This window comes from Papio anubis, chromosome 4 (assembly GCF_008728515.1).
Source record: "Papio anubis isolate 15944 chromosome 4, Panubis1.0, whole genome shotgun sequence".
Classification (NCBI taxonomy): Eukaryota; Metazoa; Chordata; class Mammalia; order Primates; family Cercopithecidae; genus Papio; species Papio anubis.
In genome coordinates this window covers 167,119,509-167,133,536 of record NC_044979.1, presented here as the reverse complement: position 1 = coordinate 167,133,536, position 14,028 = coordinate 167,119,509, and the positions used below count along the sequence as shown (strand labels likewise).

General features: G+C 45.2%; 1 protein-coding gene across 1 annotated transcript in view; it reads left to right on the top strand.

Moving 5' to 3' along the window:
* LOC110742777 (skin secretory protein xP2-like) overlaps nt 1-14,028 on the top strand; it is a 90,375-nt gene that overhangs the window by 16,167 nt on the left and 60,180 nt on the right. The gene's annotated exons all lie outside the window — the stretch shown is intronic.

The window sequence follows — 14,028 nt, the reverse complement described above, 5'->3', positions numbered from 1 at the left end:
GTCTCTTTCTGTCGCCCTGGCTGTAGTGCAGTGATGTGATCTTGGCACTGCAACCTCCACCTGCCAGGTTCAAGTGATTCTCCTGCCTCAACCTCCTGAGTAGCTGGGATTACAGGTGCCTGCCACTACACCCAGCTACTTTTTGTATTTTTAGTAGAGATGGGTTTTCGCTGTTTTCGCCAGGTAGGTCTTGAACTCCTGAACTCAAACGATCTGCCCCCCTTGGCCTCCCAAAGTCCTGGAATTACAGGTGTGAGACACTGTAAGTGCCGGGCCTTAGGCTGCCTTTTTAAATTGTTTAAGGACTTGTTATATGGATATGTCCTCAGTGCTAAGAAGCTTGATTTTCTGAAAGCTTAGCTCTGATATGCCACCTTGTGTTTTAAACTTTCAATGGCCATGGCTAGCCCTCCGGTCCAGACCTTGTTTTTCAGTCTTGTCTGACAGGACTCCTTGTTCAAATCTTTTGAGCCAGTGAAACAGGAGTTACTTCTCCTCTGGGATATATCCTGTTTTCTTATTCTTCTGCTCACACTGTTTCCAGATCTGGGACATTCCTATTTCTGCATGTCAAAATCTACCTCCTCTTCTAGGTCTGGTTGAAATCAGCCATCTTCTTACCGTTTTCCTCGATGTTCTGCTTCCTCCATGATTGAAGTCGTCCCTTCCCTTCTGAATCGTCATAATGTTTCATGACTCTTTTCTGTGTGCTGTTGGAGCCCGGCTTGGGTCTCTGTGGATGCTTGCTAGACTGCAAACCTCTTAGATGGCGAAGTCTCAGCCAGATGCATCGCCCACGGGACCGCTGTGGAGGAGCCTGGACTGTGTTTGGATAAACTTGCCCCGATTTGTAACTCAGCGGTCTGTACGTATGCACGATGCACAGGGCATTGCCAAGAGTGTGAGCTCGGAATGGTGGCGGCTGTGGGATGCAAAGCCCAAAGTTAAAAGGGAGTTTTACTCAGGAGAGATCAGAGGGAGCAACTTCCCTATGGGCCTATTGGAGAAGAAAGTTTCTCTTAGTTGCTGATGAGCGGTTTCCAGCCAGGGTGAAACTGTTGTATACGAAGAGGCAAAATGAGGTGGCGTGTACTCTGAGGGGGAAGCGGCATAGGCAAGCAGTTTGGAACCAGCAGATAAACAGAAACCAGAAAACTAAGAAAAGCATCGCACCGATATACCTTTGATTCCAAGGTGAACCCTTCTGGACCTGCCTTTTTTTTTTTTTTTTTTTTTTTTTTTTGAGATGGAGTCTTGCTCTGTCACCCAGGCTGGAGTTCAGTGGTGCAACCTCGGCTCACTGCAACCTCCCACCTCCCAGATTTGAGCGATTCTTCTGCCTCAGGCTCCTGAGTAGCTGGGACTACAGGTATGCACCACCATTCTGGCTACTTTTTGTATTTTTAGTAGAGACAGAGTTTTGCCATGTTGACCAGGCTGGTCTCGAACTCCTGACCTCAAGTGATCTGCCCCCCCCCCCCTTTGGTCTCCCAAAGTGCTGGGATTACAGGCATGAGCTACCATGCCCAACCATGAACCTGGGGTCTTTTAAAGTGTCACAGGGACTGAGCAGCCCAGGACCTAACCTGCAAATGGTTGCAGAAGAATTTGTAGGTGGATACTGACCCTATGGGTAGAAAATCATGGATTATCCTTGAGGGAGTAGTAAGGGTTAAGGGGCAAGTAGAAATAGAGAGAAGCTGAGTTCCCTAATCTCAAGGAGAAAACATTTTGACTGGGAGGTGAGATGATCCCACAGTGCTGTACCTATTACTAAGCCTTCAGAAGAAAGAGGGAGACTTTCATAGGAGGAGTGTGGCTTGAATGCCTGTGGCTGGGTCAAAGGTTGACGCTAATCTTCATGGCGCATGACCACAGAGGGAGGGGTGAGGGCATTGGTTTTAGGGAAAGTGAGGAAATTGCTAATTGAGATCTGATAAGGGTTCAGGCGTTTGCTTGACTTTCCCAACCTATTTTTCTAGGCAGTTGGGCAAACGCGTAGCTGCTAAAGGGGGTTTTGCGCTGCACATGGATCAGCTTACTCGTTTAAAATGTATTTTTATTGACTGCGCGATTTTTGTAAGAACAATAAAATGCATTTAAAAGGAGACATTCTTCTACATTCCTAGGATAGGAACACATTGGTTGCTTTTGGTTTTCTCTGTTCTTTCTTATCCATATTTTGGATGTACTTTTTATATAATTGTAACTCTTAAATAGATACAGCTTTGTATTTTGTTTCTTTTCAGGTAATGTTGCATCATCAGCCTGTATATTGTAGCCACTTTATCCTCATACTTCTCATTTATAATGGTCATACATTTCAGTGAGTTCATCATTTACTTAACTAATTCTGTAATTGAACATTTATATAGTATTATTTTCATCACTATTTTAAGAATCTTTTTTGACCTTTTTCTTTTCTTTCTTTTTTCTTTTTTTTGAGACAGGGTCTCACTCTATTGCCCAGGCTGGAGTGCAGTGGCGTGATGTTGGCTCACTGCAGCCTCAACCTCCGGGGCTCAAGTGATCCTCCCACCTCAGCCTCCCGGGTGGCTGGGACTACAGGCAGGCACCACCATACCCGGCTAACTTTTGTATTTTTTGTAGAGAAGGGGTTTTGCCATATTGCCCAACCTAGCCTCAGACTCCTAGCCTCAAGTGATCTGCCCGCCTCAGCCTCCCAAAGTGCTGGGATTAAGGCGTGAGCCACCATGCCCACCCTGACATTCTTTAAGTATATATTGCTTGCTTGCTTGCTTTTTAATATATTTTTCTCAGGATAAATTTCCAGGATGTAGGATCTGTATTAAATATGTATTAAATACGACATTGTAAAAAATAGCTCTTGATTTGAATTGCCAAACTGCCTTCCAAAAATTTTGATTGGTCTTCATCAGTTGATGTATATATCCAAATATGAATTTATCAGTATATGAGTATATTGGACTCACCACAGCCTAACTAGCAACGGAATCTTAATCATTTCACTTTATTTTGTTGCTGTTAATTGAGTCAGTATCTCCATCTCTGTCTTTCTCCATTTCCTTACTTTCAGGTAGACTTTACTTTTCGTGTTTATTACTTTAAAAATTGTTTCAAACATTTACAAAACAGTATCATTATCTTATCACTGAAATCATTCCTATGCCTCAGAGCAAAAAAAAACAAACAAAAGAAAACTATAAACAACTGTCTTTGGATTCCTCATCTGTGAGACGTTGTTTCTGAGGTCCTTTCTAGCTTCCAGTGTCTTGAGTCTTTGATTTTATGGACCAGAAGTTTAAGAAGTGAGCAGGCTGGACATTAAGAGAGCCTCATCTGCAGAGATGTTGCTTAGGCTGGTCACAAACTCCTGGGCTTAAGTGAGCCTCCTGCCTCAGCTTCCCGAAGTGCTGGGATTACAGGTGTGAGCCACCTCGCCCGGCCACATGAAATACTTTTATAAGTCGTGTTTAGGACTATGACCATTGTACTCACTACCTTTTTTTTTTTTTTTTTGAGACGGAGTTTCACCCTTTTTGCCCAGGCTGGAGTGCAATGGCGTGATCTCAGCTCACTGCAACGTCCACCTCCTGGGTTCAAGCGATTCCCCTGCCTCAGCCTCCTGAGTAGCTGGAATTACAGGCGCACGCCATGACACCCAGCTAATTTTGTATTTTTAGTAGAGACAGGTTTCACCATGTTGGCCAAGCTGATCTTGAACTCCTGATCTCCAGTAATCCACCTGCCTCGGCCTCCCAAAGTGCTGAGATTATAGGCATGAGCCACTGTGCTCGGCCTGTACTTGCTACCTTTTATTGATCCTTTCCTTTGTGCTAGGCCTTACAATTTTTTTTTTTTTTTTTTAATTTTTTTTTGAGACGAGGTTTCACTATGTTGCCTAGACTGGTTTTTTTTTTTTTTTTTGTTTTTTTTTTTTTTTGTTTTTTTTTTGAGACGGAGTCTTGCTCTGCCGCCCAGGCTGGAGTGCAGTGGCCGGATCTCAGCTCACTGCAAGCTCCGCTTCCCGGGTTCACGCCATTCTCCTGCCTCAGCCTCCCGAGTAGCTGGGACTACAGGCGCCCGCCACCTCGCCCGGCTAGTTTTTTTTTTTTTTTAGTAGAGACGGGGTTTCACCGTGTCAGCCAGGATGGTCTCGATCTCCTGACCTCGTGATCCGCCCGTCTAGGCCTCCCAAAGTGCTGGGATTACAGGCTTGAGCCACCGCGCCCGGCCGCCTAGACTGGTTTTGAACTCCTAGGCTCAAGTGATCCTTGTGCCTCAGCCTCCCAAGTAGCTGCTATTGCAGGTGTGTACCACAGCTTGCACTGGGCCTTTTTGATACTTTACATGTTATCTTTAAGAAGTCCTCAAAAGGTGAGTACTGCTATCCCATTTTACAGATGAAAAATTGGAGAAGCAGAGAGATTCGATCCATGACAGGCCACACAAGCTGGATGCGATGAAATCCACTCTCATCAATTGCTAACAGCACCTGGGTGGTTATGTGGCTGGGATTCACTGATTCTCACCCTCCCCTTAATTCTGCGTCTGTCAAGGCCACCGCATTCCCCTCCCCCTTCTCATTTGGTGTCCCTCTGCCAAGCAGTCCGGAGTGTCCATGTGACTCTGCTAGACTGAGCAGAATGTTTAGTATAGAATAACTAACCCATTCCCTCTTCCCCTGTCATTTAATACAATCCAGTGCCTCAGAATACTCTGTCAAAGGTATTTTATTTAGTCGAGACCATTTAAGAATGGAAGAAATTTCCTGTTGAGAGATTTAATGTGTGTGGTGTGTGTGTGCTCGTGGAGGCAAATGGACGTTTAAGAGTGTGTGAGGTGAAGGATAGCAGACTCCGGAAGTCTGGGGACCACTTAGGTCTGTAACCCTCCCTCTCGCACCAGCTGTCCAGCTCCGAAAGGCCTCCTGGGTTTCCCATTTATGGGACCCCTTTACTGTTACGACACCTGTTTAAATGTGGTGTTTCCATTACGGGAGGCATGGTAGGTGGCTAGAATGAGCGGCCGTGCAGGGACGATGTGTGCCGGCTGCCCCTCCTCCCACCACTTCTTGGGGAAAGTCCATTTTTGGTCTTTTGTTTCAGTGAGAAATGCATAAAAACGTTTGCAGGGACCCTTCCCCCTCTTGCTCTGCAGCTGAAATTTCAGGCTTTGACAATAGGGGCCAAATCTTTTTCGAAACTGAGACAGCACTAATGAAAACATTGTCATGTCCATACTTCTTTTGGAAAAATCTTTTAGATCATGTGACATGGACGTGCATGACATTGGGCTTGAATGATGACAGCATTCTGTGTTCTCCCTTGGAATTCTGGGTGTCCTCAGGCAGGAGAGCTTTGCTGTAAACGGATGATATCACCCCCATTTTACAGATAGGAAGCGATACACTAACATTATGTATATATTTACTTATTTTAAAAAATATTTTTTAACTTATATAGAGATATGGTTTTCTCCCATCTCAGCCTCCTGAGTAGCTGAGACTACAGGCGCATGCCATGCCACCCAGCTATTTTTAAACTTTTTTGTTAAAGACAGGGTCTCACTATGTTGTCCAGGCTGGTCTCGAACTTCTGGCCTCAAGCATTCCTTCTGTCTCAACTTCCCAAAGTGCTGGGATTACAGGCATGAGTAACCGTGCCTGGCCACATATTTATTTAATTAAAAAGTTATTGAAATTAAATATACATACAGAAAAGTGTACGTTATTGTACTTGTACAGCTTGATGAATTCTTACAAATGGAATACAATCATGTAACCAGCACATGGATCTAGAAACAGAACATGCTGAGACCCCAGAAACTTTCCTGTCAGCGCCCCCTTCAGGGCAACCCCAATCCTGATTTCTAACCCCATAGATGTATTTTTGTACTTGATAGTAAGGAATCACACAGGATGTATTTGATTGTATCTGGTGTCTTTTGTTCAGTGTTCTGTTTGTGAGATTCGTCCATTTGTAATTTTCACCTCCAAAACATTGTTTTTAAGTTTTCTTTGGATAAATAATGCCTTTACATGGTTTAAGACAAAAAGATTATACTGAAGTACACATAGAGCAGTCTTGCTCTCACCCCATCCCTTAATACCCTAGGTTTCTATCCCCTTAGGTAATTAATACTTTTCTTTCTTTCTTTCTTTCTTTCTTTCTTTCTTTCTTTCTTTCTTTCTTTCTTTCTTTCTTTCTTTCCTTCCTTCCTTCCTTCCTTCCTTCTTTCTTTCTTTCTTTCTTTCCCCTTCCCTTCTTTCTTTCTTTCTTTTCTTTCTTTCTTTCTTTTCTTTCTTTCTTTCTGCTGTAACACTTTCTTTCTTTCTTTCTTTCTTTCTTTCTTTCTTTCTTTCTTTTCTTTCTTTCTTTCTCTTTCCATGCTGCTTTCTCTTCCTTCTTCCTTCCTTCCTTCCTTCCTTCCTTCCTTCCTTCCGTCCGTCCGTCCCTCCTCCTCCTCCCTCCGCTTTTGGAGACGGACTTGCTCTGTGCCCAGGCTGGGTGATGGTCGATCTTGGCTCACGGCAACCTCTGCCTTCCAGGTTTGAGCAATTCTCATGTCTCAGCCTTTCAAGTAGCTGGAAATACAGGCATCCACCACCATGCCTGGGCAATTTTTGTGTTTTTAGTAGAAACAGGGTTTTGTCATGTTGTCTAGGCTGGTCTTGAACTCCTGGCCTCAAGCGATCCACTCACTTTGGCCTCCCAAAGTGCTGGGATTGCAGGCATGAACCACTGCTCCCGGCCCTATTAATACTTTCTTTTCTTTTTTTTTTTTTTTTTTTTTTGGCGATTTCTTGCATTATTGGTTTATATAAGCACAGGTCTGCTAATTTTTGCACCCCCCCCCAACAAAAAAGATAGCACATTACTGTCATACACCTTGCTATATTTTTTCCTTGTTTGCTTCTCTTCAGTCCCAAGACCGATGACCTATGTTCAGCCCTCTGCAGGTGAGTTGAATACTGTCCCTCCAAACACTCATGTCACTGGAACTTCAGCATGTGGCCGCCTTTGGACATACAGTCTTTGCAGTTGCCATCAGATAAGAAGGGGTCCTACTGGATTATAGTGGACCCCATATCCAATGGTTCAGATACAGAGGTGTAGGCACACAGAGAATGCCACATGAAGACAGAGGCAGAATTGCAGCAATGCAGCCACAAGCCAAGAAGCTGCCTGAAGCCACCAGAAGTTGGAAGAGGCAAGGAAGGATCCTTCCTCAGAGTCTCTTAAAGGAGTGCAGTCCTGCTGACACTTTGGATTTTGGACTTCTAGTGTCCAGAACTGTGACAATCTACGTCTCTGTCATGGCAGCCCTAGGAAGCTAATGCCCTCTTCTTGCCCTCTCTCCTGAACTCACATGGCCTCCTGGTCCCTGCCATCTCGTCCCTTACCTTTCAGTGTGACTTCCATGGGAGGTCAGCTGTCTCCCTTGTATGTGTCTGAGTGTGTCACTTGGGGTTAATTCGTCATTTTCCCTGTGGCTTATGAGATGAGGTGTGAGACCATAGGGCTGGTGCCCATCCCCTGCCCCACCCGTTCCTCCTCACTCCTTGCTTACCCCAGCCCTGCCCGCTCAGCTCTGTTGGGGGACACATGTCGGCAGATACCTATGGGGTGGCTGGAGGTTTTTAGGTTGATGCAAAAGTAATTGTGATTTTTGCCATTACTTTTAACCAACCTAATACGTTTGGATTGAGGAGTATCGGGTGAGAGTTTGAATCTCTAGTGGGTCCCGGCTGTCCTGAAGACTCCCTTCCTTCAGCCTCCTGCATTTAGGTGACGTTTGGGGTATCCGGGGTGGTCCAGGTTGCACCATTTGCTTACAGTTCACAAGCACAGCATGCTCTTGCATGCGCAGGTGCCATGGTGTGCAGTGGTTGAGGGCAGTCATCTCACAGACCGTAGGGCAAACACCCGATCTGAGCCAGACTGCATTGCTTAGCCACTTACGAATAGAACGACCTTGGACAATGCTTTTTGCCCTGTGCCTCAGTTTCCTCATCTATCAAATGGGGAAGATAGTAGAATCTACTCCATAGGAACGATTGTGAGGAGTGAATGAGCTGATTCCTGTAGATAATTTAAACAGGCCTGCTGCCTGGTGTGGGCTCAGGAAGCATCAACCCCCGGCCTCTCTGCCTGTGCTGCATTTTCTCCCCTTTTAGTCCATTCTTCCTTATTTTTAAAGGCCCGACACAGGCACCATCACCTCATTGATAACCTCACACATGAAGTTCTGTAAAGGTTGTCCGTCTCAAAAAAAAAAAGAAAAAAGAAAGGAATCAGAGCCCATTTGCATGTGCTTTAGTTTTAAGGTGATAAGAGAAAAAATTGGGGGAACAAAGACTTTATGGATCACCTTTTTTTTTTTTTTTTGAGACGGATATTGGCCAGGCTGGTCTCGAACTCCTGACCCTGTGATTTGCCTGCCTCAGTCTCCCAAAGTGTTAGGATTACAGGCGTGAGCCACCACACCCAGCCTTTTTTTTTGTTTTTGTTTTTTGTTTGTTTGTTTGTTTTGTTTTTGAGACAGGGTCTTGCTCTGTCACCCAGGCTGGAGTGCAGTGGCGCAATCACGGCTCACTGCAGCTTTGACCTCCTGGGTTCAGGTGATCCTCCCACCTCAGCCTCCCAAGTAGCCAGGGCTGGTGCCACCACATCTGCCTAATTTTTTGTAGAGATGGGGTTTCGTCATGTTATCCAGGCTGGTCTCGAACTCCTGGGCTCAGTAATCCTCCCACCTTGGTCTCCCAAAGTGTTTGTACCATGCCTGGCCCTGGATTAATTTTATGACAACAAAGATACTGAAAAAGTATGTCAAATACTCACACATTATTCTTTTAGGATTTGGGGAGTGGTCAAGATTCAGTGATGGGCAGCAGTTTTGACCAGGCAGGTAGAAATTAAGATTCTTAAGTGCTGATTTTGGATTCTTTTTGAGAGAGAGTCTTGCTTTGTCGCCCAGGCTGGAGTGCAATGGCGAGATCTCGACTCACTGCAACCTCTGCCTCCCGGGTTCAACGATTCTTCTATTTCAGCTTCCTGAGTAGCTGGGATTACAGGTGCACACCACCATGCCCAGCTAATTTTTGTATTTTTAGACGAAACGGGGTTTCACTATGTTGGCCAGGCTGGTCTTGAACTCCTGACCTGCATGTTGTGCACATGTACCCTAGAGCTTAAAGTGTGTGTGTGTGTGTGTGTATGTATGTGTGTGTGTGTATATATATATATATATAAATTCCCTTTCCTTCTCACACATAAAAAAAGAAGAGATCCCGAACCCCTCATATTTAGGAACTTCTTTATCTAACCCTACTCCCTCCTGTCCACACATTTCAATCAGAGGGTCTGTAGCTGTACTGCCCACTATGTTGACATGTGGCTAGTCTGAATTAGGAAGTGCTGTCAGCATAAACTACAAACCAGATTTCAAAGACATAGGAAGGAGAAGAATGTTTGGTATCTCAGTAATAATTTTTTATTTTATTTTTTTAGAGACAGGGTCTTGCTCTGTCATCCAGGCTGGAGAGCAGTGGCATGAACACAGCTCAGTGCAGCCTTGAACTTCTGGGCTCAAGTGATCCTGCCGCCTCAGCCTCGCTGGTAGCTGAGACTACAGGTGTGCACCACCACCCCTGGCTAATTAAAAAATAATTTTGTAAGTGGGCTTGTCTTGAACTCCCGTCCTCAAGTGATCCTCCTGGGTTGACCTTGCCAAGCGCTGGGATGGCAGGTGTGAGTCACTACACCCAGCCACGTGAATAATTTTTTGTGTTGATTATACGTTGAAATGATAGTATCCGTGATATACCTGATTGAAAAAAATAGGTTATTAAATTCTGTTTAACCTTTTAACTTTTTAAAACATGTGGCTACTAGAAAATTTATTTTATTATTATTATTTTTGAGACAGAGTCTCACTCTGTTCCCTAGGCTGGAGTGCAGTGGTACTATCTCAGCTCACTGCACCCTCCGCCTCCCATGTTCAAGTGATTGTCCTGCCTCAGCCTCCCGAGTAGCTGGGATTACAGGCATGTGCCACCATGCCTGGCAAATTTTTGTATTTTTAGTAGAGACAGGGTTTCACCATGTTGGCCAGGCTGGTCTTGAACTCTTGGCCTCAAGTGACCTGCCCACCTCGGCCTCCCCAAATGCTGGGATTACAGGCATGATTACTACGCCTGGCTGGCCTAGAAAATTTAAAATTATGTTTTCCCTGGCCTAGAGAAAGGCTGTCTACATCTCTTGCTGGGATAACCTGCTAGGGTGGGTATATTTATTTATTTATTTTTTCTCTGTTGCCCAGGCTGGAGTGTGGTGGTGTGACCACAACTCACTGTGGCCTTGACCTCCAGGACACAAGGATCCTTTTACCTCCCCGTCCTGAGCAGCTGGGACTGCAGGCATGTGCCACCACGCTGGCTAATTTTTTGTAGAGAAGGGATTTGGCCATGTTGCCCAGGCTGGATAGGATGGGGAAATTTCTCTTATTTCAGGAATTTTTAAATTTTGATGGGCCCCTTCACCCCACAAAGCATGTTTTAAGCTAGAGTGCGGGGAGATTAAAAAGTACAGGGCTAAGTGGTTTCCAAAAATGAGTTTTCATCACTAGCCTATTGGAAAGATAGGAATTTTCTCTGTAGCGAAATTAATGTAGGCACATTTAGAAGATTAGGTAGACATTATATCAGTGCCTATTGTGAGTAACAATAGCTCTGTGTATTTAATTGCTTGACTCCCCTTTAAAAGTCTAAGAATAAAGAAGTAAGAGTAGTCATAAAACCCTAAAATAGTTTAGGAAAAATTAATGAAGGACATAAAAGCAAGCAGCATGGCATTGGAGGGGGAGGCTCAGCCTATCAAGAAGAGATTTTCTATGTTGGTTGGTTGTGTGCGTAATTATCATCAGCATTGGGCTGTTGTGGTGTGTGCAGCCAAGGCTGTGCCTACTTTTAGTTGGACCAGGGAGCTGCTTCTGTTTAATCTCCTCCACTCTTACCCCACAGCCAGAGACAGCATGTCAGTCCTTGCATCATTAAATGGCTCTGTAGAAGAGTGAACTCTAGGCCTGTTTGCATTGCTTGCTGTTGGTTTCCTTTTTTCTTCTTGAGACAGGGTCTTGCTCTGTCACCCAGGGTGGTATGCAGTGGCACAATCATGGCTCATTGCAGCCTGGAACTCCCAGGCTCAAGCAATCCTCCCACCTCAGCTCCCTAAGTAGCTGGGACTGCAAGCACACGCCACCATGCCTGGTTAATTTTTGCATTTTTCATAGAGATGGGGTTCCCCTGTGTTGCCCAGGTTGGTCTCAAACTCCTGGACTCAAGCAATCTGCCTGCCTCGGCCTCCCAAAGTGCTGGGATTATAAGCATGAGCCACCGTGCCTGGCCTTCTGTTGGTTTCATATTTGTTTCTTTTGCTGTTGATTTTGTTTCTCCCAAGGAGGCATCTTTTTTTTTTTTTTTTTTTTTTTTAAACTCCTGTATTGTTGAATGTAAAATGGATGTATTCAGTTTAGTGGTTTTTAATTAGTATAGTTAGTGGTGAGTAAAAAAAAGCAGAGTGTTCCCTTCCCTTCTCTCCTGCCCTCCGTTCTCCTCTGGGTCCTCTTTGATCCCCCTTTGTCCATTTCTTTCACCATTTCGCTCCCTCCTATAATTTATTCTACTCTTTCTTCCTCTTCTTTTTCTTTCACGATAGGGATCACATGGAGAAGTCAAGTGAAATATGTGTTTCGCCAGTTTGTCTCTGTACCCTGACTTTTGCTAATAACGCCTTGCTTACCAGGGTGTCGTTTCGTTGTTTTTATTTGGTCACCTCTGCCCTTCCTTCCATGCCGTCTCCTCTCACTAGGCAGCCCCCAGGGAATGCAGCCCTTGTGTGGCACCGGTGGCTGGCTCACAGCATAGATCTGCCTTGGACTGGGGCCAGCCCTATGGTTGGAGCTGGGCAAACACTGTTTTTCACTGGGGAGCTGATTGGACAGAGGCCCAGGGTGGAGTACCCACGGGCTCAGTGGAGGCCTGGTTTTACTTAAGATATTCCAATCAGAGAAGGGGGGGTAAACAGTCTGCTAATTAAATCTGTGGGTGGCAGTAAATTTGGAGGTGTTGCAAAGCCCTCTGTGCACAGAGAGGACGTTGGGAAAACACAAAGAGCTGTAGAAAGGTGAGGCAAGGCTTGGGGAGATGAGATCCTGCCTGGAAAAGTACAAGCCGCCATCTGGAGAGAAATGAGCCATGGTTGCTGCTCTGTGGGGCGTAAGTCAGTGGCGCTGCGATTGACTTGGAGCCAAAACTGTTCAGGCCTGTTTCTTGTTCTTGATACTCACTAGGAATCATTTTTTTTTTTTTTTAACCTCTACATTTATTACTCAAGAATGAAGCCAGTCCTACTGTATTCTGGGGTTTATAAGGCTTGGGTATATGAGAGAACAGATAGGGGAGTGTCTTCCAGAAACATTTGCCTGCCCACTTACATTTCCAGGCCAGGGGTCCAGGGTCTTGGAGGTTGGTTCTGGGGATGCGAAGTGCGGCTGACCAGCTGGTGGGGACAGCTGATGGCTCAGTGTGGATCAGAAGACGCCTTGCTTCCACCAGGAGGCGTCCAGGTGTGTGCCCACCGGGGGGCTCATGCAGTCGGGCTCTGGGGTGCTCCACGATTTTATTTGTAGATCTCCATTAATCTCCGTGGCTCTGCTTCCTCTAGGAGTTTCATAGCCACACAAACATGCTTTAGGACGTTGAGCTGGTTTCCATTTGCCAGCCTGAAAAGCCACACTGTTGTGATGGGAGACAGAATAGCATTGACGGTGAAGAGCAGGGATTTGGGGATTTTTGGGATTTTTGGAATTCCATCACTGTTCAGGCCTCTGGACAGTGTACAGGCCTCTTGGCCAAGTTGCTGAATGTCTCAGCCTCAACTCTCTTGTCTAAAAGTGGCGGTGAGAGGGTTAAAGAAATGTCGTGTAGCGATAACTTTGCTTGGCAGCAAACTTCAGGTAGATCAATGATCGCTATTCTTGAAATATTGGAGGTCATCTTCAAAACCTTTTCAGTATGAATGCAGAGGAGACTCTCCCAGATGAGGTTGCCCTGGGAGATGGCATTGACGGTAGCCTGGAACTGGGAGAATAGTGGTGACATCATGCTCTAAGAAAGGAGTTAAGTTCCTCCTTGAGTTTCCTGATACGGTTATTTGAATGCCAAGTCGTCTTCTTGCCTTCCAACATGTTAGTAGAAATAAACATTTGCAGGGGGGTGGGTCGCAAAAGCAGTGCTAGGTCCTGGCTCCAGCAAAGATGGCAACAAGAGAATGCTGTAACGTCCATGACACTTCCCTGGAGATGACAGAAACTGACAGGAGGCCAAGCAAGGTGGAATCGTCCCTGGTGAGAACATCTTACATTGTGTCTGCGGATTTTCCCTGGAGTTAAAAGAGGAGAGATGATACCAGGGGGGAGGTCATGGACTTTAGGTTTATACACACATGTCTGCACAGCTGTCTTGCAGTGACAGTTGCTCTCTGCATTTGAGGAGGTATTTGGGAAGGAGTGATGCCGGATTGGCGACCTAATTTATTTCCTTTGTTTCCTTCTGGCCTGAACTGGGCAGGCAGCCCTGACCCACAAGGTCTTAAACTCCCTGAAAGGAAATCCATTTGCTGATAAAGAAGATACATTGAAGAGATAAAGAAGAGAATGTTTGGTTTCCTGCTTCCTTCTCTAGGTTTAGTCAAGGTATTCAAGAGCTACTGAAGGGAACATACTGCTCGTGTCTGAAATCTTATCCTTGGAACTCAAAATTACACTAGTAATTGTTATGGTAGTAACAACCCATAATTACACTAGTTATTGTTTTGTAATTGTTTTATCTGCATTAGTTTTCTCTCCCGAACCTAACAGGATGGAGGGCTTTTTGAGGACAGGTTTTGTGACTTTTTTTCCCACCTTTCTCCATTGGACTCAAGTATCTGTTTGAAAGAATAAAAAGGCATTTCGTTTCCATAACACCTATTCTCTTCCCATTTC